General features: G+C 35.4%; 1 protein-coding gene across 2 annotated transcripts in view; it reads left to right on the top strand.

Annotated features, from left to right (window-relative positions):
• Positions 1-6,548: 6,548 nt before the first annotated feature.
• The window catches only part of Thw (thawb), a 38,765-nt gene continuing 36,559 nt past the window's right edge, over positions 6,549-8,754 (top strand). For both annotated transcript variants that reach the window (XM_070292610.1, XM_070292609.1), the window contains exon 1: positions 6,549-6,890. The gene's annotated coding sequence lies outside the window, so the exon portion shown is untranslated. The remainder of the gene's footprint in view (positions 6,891-8,754) is intronic.

The raw sequence follows: 8,754 nt of genomic DNA, 5'->3' as shown, positions 1-8,754 counted from the left end.
CGCTTTCTATAGATTAAACTTGTAAAACGCGCCGCAAATTCTCTCTCTATCTTTCATATTAATGATTAATAAATGGCCATATATAATTTATTTCAAATATGCCTTATGCGACTGAATTCACAGTTGATAAAATTTTTCAGCAATATTTATCCAGCCTAGTGTAAAATAAAAGAGGAACAAACGATGTTTTACAAGAATTTATATTCCATTACAAAAAGGAATCACATGTGATATTTCGCTGCCGACACTATAGATTTAATATAATTGTCCCGGAACCCTTTAACTCCCGAGCGGGAATAATAGTTTGAGTCGAGATGCTTATTCTACGTTTCGGTATATTATGTTATTGGATCTGTGAAATTACGGTCTGTTGATTCGTTTTTCATTCCTGACCATTACGAAGTACTATAAATTCCTATACAAATACGAACATACTTTTTACTGCAAAGTGGAATGAGATATCGCGGCAGTTGCAGTGTTTAAGAAAGTAATCAACAAGTTTTAGTCACTCAATGACCGCGAGAGAGAACCTCCTTGCACGTTGATTACTTTCTAAGACATTGGGATGCTCCTTTTTACGGATTAACTCTACTGAATCAAGTTGCGACTTTTTTATAATTAAATTGTTGACAAATTCTGTGATCTTTTTAAAATATATATATAAAATAACTTATTTCAAAGCGTTTTTTTACGACAAACAAATTTAAAGTATTTCGATACAATGTTTCAGCTCTATGTGTTATACAATATATATATATATATAGGTATAAAATTTCTTCAAGGAATTTACAAAGTTTATTTTCTTATTTTACAGTTGATCTAGTAATAAAATAAAGACGAAAGATATTATAAAATAATATTTTTTGCTTTCATGATATTAAGTATAGATTTTGAATTTTTTTTAGACATCTCATCAACTTTTCACTTACGTTATCTTTTTGTTTTGAATATATTTAAAAGAGAAATTTATTTAAATACACATTTTATCAATGATAACATTCATAATTATTGATATAGTTATCATTCATAATTATCGACATAATTATCACTCATAATTATTAATTATCAATAACGACATTCTTGATTATATATAAGATTAGTATTAATTTTTTTCTGCTATGTAACAATTAAATGAATTAACAGACTCTGAATGCCAAGTGGCGGAATACGCGTGACGAAAATGTGAGGAAGCGAGAGGACAACGACCGAACAATTAGTTTTCACGATGATAGGGAAGAAAGTAAGTCCTCAGGCCGGCTGATGCGACGTCAGCAAGCTGTCGGCTATAATTTATAGAGCGCGATGAATAATTCTCGATTCTACAATCGCGAAATTGAGATACGCCGCTAGCTTTCCAAAATAGAATGGAATGTTCAAGCAGGTTAATACGATGCAACGCGTGCAGAATTCATCGCCAATATAATCAAGCCGAAATCGAAATGAAATGGGGGATAAAGCGTGATAATAAATCGAATAATGCATTATTAAACACAGCTAAATAGCAGATGGCTTTTTATTCCCGATCATTTTGACATTCGATATATATGCAATTGTTTTCACATATATATGGTATTTATCAATAGCGTGTGTTATAATTAAATTTTTTAATAATATCAAAAACAGTAAACACGACATATTATATTTATATATTGACTTTATATATACATCGAAATTACAAATTAATAGAATTGTAATAATATAATTTATATGTCCGCATACTTTATATATGTATATTGGCAACTTTATTAAGTACAAATTAACTGCAATATTTGATAATATTTTTAATCACTTATAGATATATATACAATAACCGTGTACAATTTTTAAGAATATTAAATTAAAACGTAGCGCGCGCGAGAATTGTTATCGAAAATAATTATTGAAATTGACATTAAATCATTACTGAATTTTGCACCACGATTTTTATATCAATTAGTCACTGAGAGAAGTTTTAATTTAATTGAAAAGTATTTATTGGTTTAGTTATTAAATATCAGTTAATGTGTCTCAGATTGATTCGTTTGGCTGTCATTTCGCTTCGAAACGAGATCGAGAAAATAATATCAATTTCGGAAAAAAAGGGGGGGGGGATGAATAAATCATCTACTATTTGGATTTATAATTTTCACAGTTTCATAGTTTTCTTCTTTCGGCCGTATACACGAGAAGATGTATGTTTAAAAATATCCTTTCTCGTATTTCAGCGTCTCTTAAGTATCTAGCTTCGTTGTTACGTCGCAGTAACCACGTCCGCATACGTTATTCAGGAAAAGTGCTCGGCTCGAGCAGCGCAGGTATCTTTGTAATCGGACTTTTTTTCACGCGGGGTGTATATTTTCCCCTTTCTTTTTTCTCCAACATGTGCTGCTGTTATTACCGGCACGAAGAGGTGAATCGGGAGACAATGGCAATAGTCGTTTCGTTTGCACGTATTACGAGGAGAGGAGTACAACATTGGATTACGAGCGAATACGTATTGGCTCTCGGTGTTCGCGTCGCCCTCGCAGATTGTAATCACGATAGCTCGTTGTTAAAATACGAAAAAGCATGTCTTTAATATCGTCGAGCGGGGAATTGAATCGTATTATGCAAATGAGTTAACCGATCGAGTGTAAAGCGGTTTCGAATATAGATTAAATTCACAGAGCAGGGCTTTTACCTTGCCCAATCGGTTACACACTTTTGCGTAACATCGATCCAATTAGATTGAACATCGAGGACACGTGCGATATAAAAGGGAGAGAATTTTTTTTCCCAACGAAAGAGAAACTCCTGCGATTGTTTATTATTAGATACGTGTTTCGCCTCGCGAAAATGTATTCTATCATCATTTTCGAGAGATTTAGATAGAATCTTTTATTGGATCTTAGATTATAATGATTATGGCAGCATGTAGAGGAGGTCTCAATAACATTTCGCCGAGCAGACACTGGAAGATTTCATTTCTTTCCTACTGGCTCGCCTCGTGTCAAACGCCCTCGGCTTAATCGTTCGAGGACGTTTATGCAAGGACTCGATCGCGCGAATCGAAAGGCGAATCGCGCCAAGTCTCGGGTCGCCTTGGCTCGGCTAATATCACAGATGAAAGCGAATTTATACCAAGACGCGTCCGCATCGCGGTAAGAGGATGCGCCCTCGCGGATCATCTCTCTTCTCTTGGTCGCTGCGAGAGGGGCCAGCGATTTCCTCTCCGCGGCAAGACGAATGGAGAGGCGTGGGAGACCGTGTCTCATTCACCGGGTAGTGACTTATACTACACTGTGCTAGCGGTGTACGTCGCATCACGAGAAACGATCGAAAGCCATGCCGGGGCCTGCGATTACTTTTACGATTCCTGGACAGTTCACGATACGGCTTACGACGCGACGTGACCCTCGCGGCGATTCGTATAAAACGTTCCGGAGTATCTAGCCGTATGATACATCGCATCGCCTCGAGGCTCTCGACGTGCTTCCGCTACGATTCTTCGCTGTATCTAAAGATCGAATAACTTCCTAATAAGAAAAAAAGAATTTGATTTACCATCTCTCTTACAATTCTACGGGAGATTTTCGATATTTAATCTCGGAAATTAAATGGCGAATTAAAATTCCGCGTTGCAGCAAAATATAGGAAGATGATCAGAGAGGAGAAAGAAAAGTAACATGTTCACGCGGTTGTGAACTTTGAAATTTTAACCAAGTTTTTCTTTTTATCGCTCGCGACTATTGAAGTTCCTCGTGTTGAGACGACTATTCACGCCTTGACATTGAAACGAGAGAATACAAGGCTTTTTATATTGGCCTCCGTTACTCGACGAGCCGCGAGAGAAAGTGCGCGAGACGGTAAACTGTTTCGTAAGATTTGCATCAATCTTTAGATGCGTTATATCCGAATCGAATTTCGAAGCGATGGATTGGACTTCTTCGTATTGATGAAGATTTTACTTTATTCATTTTATAGCCGTATTGTGATTGTATAAGACGACGAAGCCCTAGGATTAGCGAAGTTAAAGTTAATCTATATTACTGACAGTAAGAAGAGGAGAAAGCAGTAAAGACTAGATTGGTAAGATTAGCGCTTCAATCACGAAGAGAATGATGACGATTAAAAAGGATATGATTTCTTTCGACATTCATTTCCTCCTTCCGCCTCTGACATTTTCTCTCTTCCTTAAACCTTCTTGGACATTCCAAATTAATCATTTTTTTTATATGTATTTTATATCTTGATTTTTTATATAAATTTTATATCTTGATTTACAATCTAATTTTAATTTCGAACGGTCCTTTTTTTATTATTATTATTGTAGCGAATGAGAGGATTAAAAACTAAATTTCAACCAACTTGTATACGGTGTACGTAATAATGGCAAAATCCTGGAGAAGAATTTTAGATAAGAATCAGAGAGTCGTGACGTCGAAAGTTCATAGCGATGGAACGTACGTCCTGAATGGAGCATCACGGCTAGATATAACCGATGAAGCATATATATTGTCGTGGCACAAATACGCCAAGAACAAGTATTACGATGCGGTATTTTATCAGCAAATAAATATTTATCTCGCACGTTCGAATATTTGGCGTTATCTTCGTTGCACTTACTTTGCGGAAGCAAGACTTATATCCGGGGGGTAGTTTTAGAAACTTGAGACGAATACCAATGAACGATTCACGACATATTGGACAATAAAATTCCGTTCACGGAATACGTGTGTATATATATATACGATTGGATTTAGTATTATTGCTTTGGTAAAAAAAATCTAATATTTATCTAGAATGGAAAAATATCTTTTGATAATCGGTTCGACTTTAGATTAATATCATGAGAGAATATTGAGACAGTTAATTTAATTATAGAATATATCAATAATATTAAAAAAAATTGATATTGCAAATATATAATAATTTTTTTTTTTCCCCAGCCTTTTCTTATACAGATATTTTGTTATTGGATGGTATCATAAATAAAATATGCTCAAAAGAGTGTATTACGTTTATATACATAATACACACAATTAATCGCACCGCTAGTATTCTTAAGAGATTTGCTTTTAATTGGTCACTTGAGACAAAGTGAATTAGTCTGACATTGATTACGTTTATGATATAGACGTCTATACAACCAATATTTTCTTCATCGAATTTTCTTAATTATCTATTTCATAATTTCCTGCATTTTTTTTTTAGCGTTATACTTACTTAAAGTTATATTTTCGCCATTACCTGTACATTTTATACAATTGAAAATAATTAATTCGATTTGCGCATTTAAGTCGGTTATTCCACTTTAATAGTTACTTGAAGACGGTTTAAGTAATTCCAAATAATATGCCTGTATTTTTTTTACGAACGACCACACAGCTTTCTCTATTACCTTCCTACTCTAGTGCCAAAGATTGCCTAGTTTTTTCGCCACGATCGCGCAACTTCTAATTCTCTCGATCTTAGCTCATCCATTTGGCTTTGCTATATTCGTTCGCACCGCCCATCTAATCAGTTGGAAGGCACGAAGAATCTGAGAATGGAAAATACGATATAATAATGAGAATATTTCGTAAAAACTGAGACGCGCGCTTTTATAAGAGAATAATCCGGCTACTTTATACAGGATGTTTTAAATGATCAAATCTTGCCAGTATATACCATGAGGAAAATGAGAAGAAAATACTATATAAACATAAGTCCTGAAACGCTTTATTAAAACCTTACAATGAAGATATCAAACACGAATAGCGGATTCGCTATTAATATATTACGATGTAAGAATAGGTCGGCGAGAGAGATATTTATCTAAGGAGGATCAAATATTTAGCCTCCGAGATTACCAAGTCTTATATAGATTTTTATCTGCTGGAAAATGTGAAAACGATAGTGTGATAGAGTTGATTCGCGACAGGAAGTTGATAGACAGGCTCAATGATGCATTTATTAAACTAAAGCAAGATAAATATGAGATTTATAAGGTGTTAAATTCAATCTCCCAATGGTGTCAACTCTTAACAACGAAGGATGACATTTTTAAATGAAAAATTAAACAAACTATTTATTTTCTTAAAGTAACGTCATAACAAAACACATTTCTGGATCACTCTATGATTACTTTATATAACATTTCTTTCTTATTTCCACTCATAAAACATATTATTGAATCGTTTAATTTTGAAATATCCTGTATATAATCATCGGATACTTTCGGACGATAAATCAGGCAGAGTTAGCAGATATTTGCAGTATTGATATTTAGTCATCAGAGGACGATTATATTCCGCAGGGGCGTTCTGCGAGAAATCGAAACCTCCGGAATTGCGGCAGTTTCGCGTATGTCAGACGCACGGTTGTTGCGGACCGATTGTTGATCAACCCCGAGACGGGCGTCCATAGTTTCGCTGATCGTGACGACGATCCCGCCGTTGATCAACCGGCCCTGAATGTCGGGCGGCCGTTTCGCTCTGCGACGCGCCGGTGGGGATGGAGATCCTGGCGGCATGAGATCCGCGCGCCCCACAGGCGACTCGTCAGTATCGTGCCGCGACTCCCTCGCGACGAGAGAGCGTCCGCTTCAAGTTCCTCGGCTCTACTCGCTATTAACGCTCCCTCTGTCTCTCTCTCTTTTCTTCCCTTATTCTCTCTCTCTCTCTCTATCTCTCTCTGTCTCTCCCTTTTTGTTTCTCTCCCTTCGCTCGCGAAATCAACGCGAACGAGACCGCGCGGCGCTCGCTCGCGCGAGTGTGCGACGACGTGCGTTGCCCCTTCGCTACCCCCCCCCCCCCGGTCCCCCCGGTATCGGAGGCGGTCGCGTGTGTGCTACGATTTTTGGAGATTTAGGGGTTTCGCAGGATTCCGAGGATCCAGTGATAGTGTTGTCACCATCGGCAATCGGATCCGCTTGCGGGGCTTAACACCAGGTAGGAGATTGTTGTATATATAACGCTTTTTTAAAATAAATCCCTCTGGATACGCGTCCAATTGAGAGCGTGCCGTTGTCATTGATAATACGATGTCCATTCTTTTATTTGAAAAGCTTGAATATACGTATATATATATATATATATTTATATCACATATTTATTGTCCCATACAATTTAAATTGCATTCCCTTTCAAAATGCAGAAATAAAAATAATCGGAATAAATAAGAAATAAATGTAAAATTATTAAAGTTTAATTATTATTTAACTATTATTAGTATTTATATATGTTTTTCGCAATTAATCTTTTCGCAAAAAGCTTTTTTCTTTTTTTTTTTTTCGTGTAGCACCGAATTAGTAGAGACCAGCGTTTTATAGAAACTCCAGGTTTTTTAGAGGTAAAGAAGCCGAATTTATATAAACAGCTAGCAATATAAATATATGTTCTTTTTAATTTTTGGACTATGTGGTTTTAATAACAATTAGAATATGATAAATTTATAAATGCTACATATTTGTGAAAAATGGGAAACATTTTAAAAATAAATATATTTAATTGATTATAATAAAATTTAGCTTTGTGTAATAAATTATAGATGCAGAACAATTTTATATTTTAACAAAATTAAAATTTATTGAAATACACGATAACGCTATTCAAAATGCCTAAGATTAAGATTTTTAATATATCTGGAATAATAAAGTTATTATATATTATATTATATCCGACATTGCCTGGAAATTTGAATATTAGTGAAAGTACGCATTTCTGTCTGCACCGAATATTAAGATTCGTTCGCTGTCATTATTTATCTTCAAAAGCGATCGAAAAAGCGGTTCCGTTATACAGAGGAGAATGTTTTGCGCCGAAACAGCTGATTACGAAACTTGTAAATATCACATTCGTGCGGAAAAACGCGGCGGTAAATTTAACCAAAATTTTTAAAAGTGTATCAGACACGAGAATTTTCCGACGCGTTTAGCTAAAGGGTCATCCTCAAGCCAGGGTATTTCCATAGCCGGAGATGTAACGCGAACTGATCGACGGAGCATTAGTTTAGAAGATATTTAACGAGAGTAAACCATTTAATTTTGTAGTTCGAGCAAATCTCATTTTTAACACAATTTCGGTATTTCTCAAATTTTTCTCATTGTTAGCGAAATCTGCAGGAAGTATATTTTTGTCTTATTTATTTTATTATTAATTAAATGCAACGGCGAACGTTTAATACTGCGTTGTTTTTATGAAATAAAAATAACATCGATTATATTTGTTTAATGTTGTTGTAAGTAAAATGATAGCTTTTACGCAAAATCGCAAATGCGAATGTGAACGGAAAATACGTAAATAGAAATTTAATGCAATACTTTATCACGCAAAGCTACGATTCTAGTAATTAACTTTTATATTATATGAAAGAGATTTTAATTGGCTATTATATTGTATGCCAACAATTGTTGTATAATTTCATTGAGTGCTCTTCAACGTTTTTACCGCTTAATTACATTTTCCTCGAACTTTTACCGTTCCTGAGGCTTATAAACGCATCAGGGGGTTTTCCCGTTGAATCGAACAAACTTTGGCGCGTTTCCATGCGTCTCTCTCTCCCTCTGCGCACAAGCAAACCCCTTTTATTATTCTCGTCGACACCAGGAAAGACGCAGTTTTTCAAATGCGCATTTAAATAACGGCCGATCCTGCGGTCCGACATCAGGAAGGACATTTGTCATGTAACAACTTTTCATTTATCTCCCTCATATTATTTCCTGTCATTAATCTCTCTCTCTCTCTCTCTCTCTCTCTTTGCAAGATTGTTAATTAAAATTTTGCATTTATTGCAATTTAATATGTATAAAATCGA

This window comes from Polyergus mexicanus, unplaced genomic scaffold, assembly GCF_030449975.1.
Source record: "Polyergus mexicanus isolate NDT 795.1 unplaced genomic scaffold, iyPolMexi1.0 SCAF_3, whole genome shotgun sequence".
Taxonomy (NCBI): Eukaryota; Metazoa; Arthropoda; class Insecta; order Hymenoptera; family Formicidae; genus Polyergus; species Polyergus mexicanus.
Note: the sequence above shows the minus strand (reverse complement) of the source record. Positions and strands in the feature narration are given on the sequence as shown.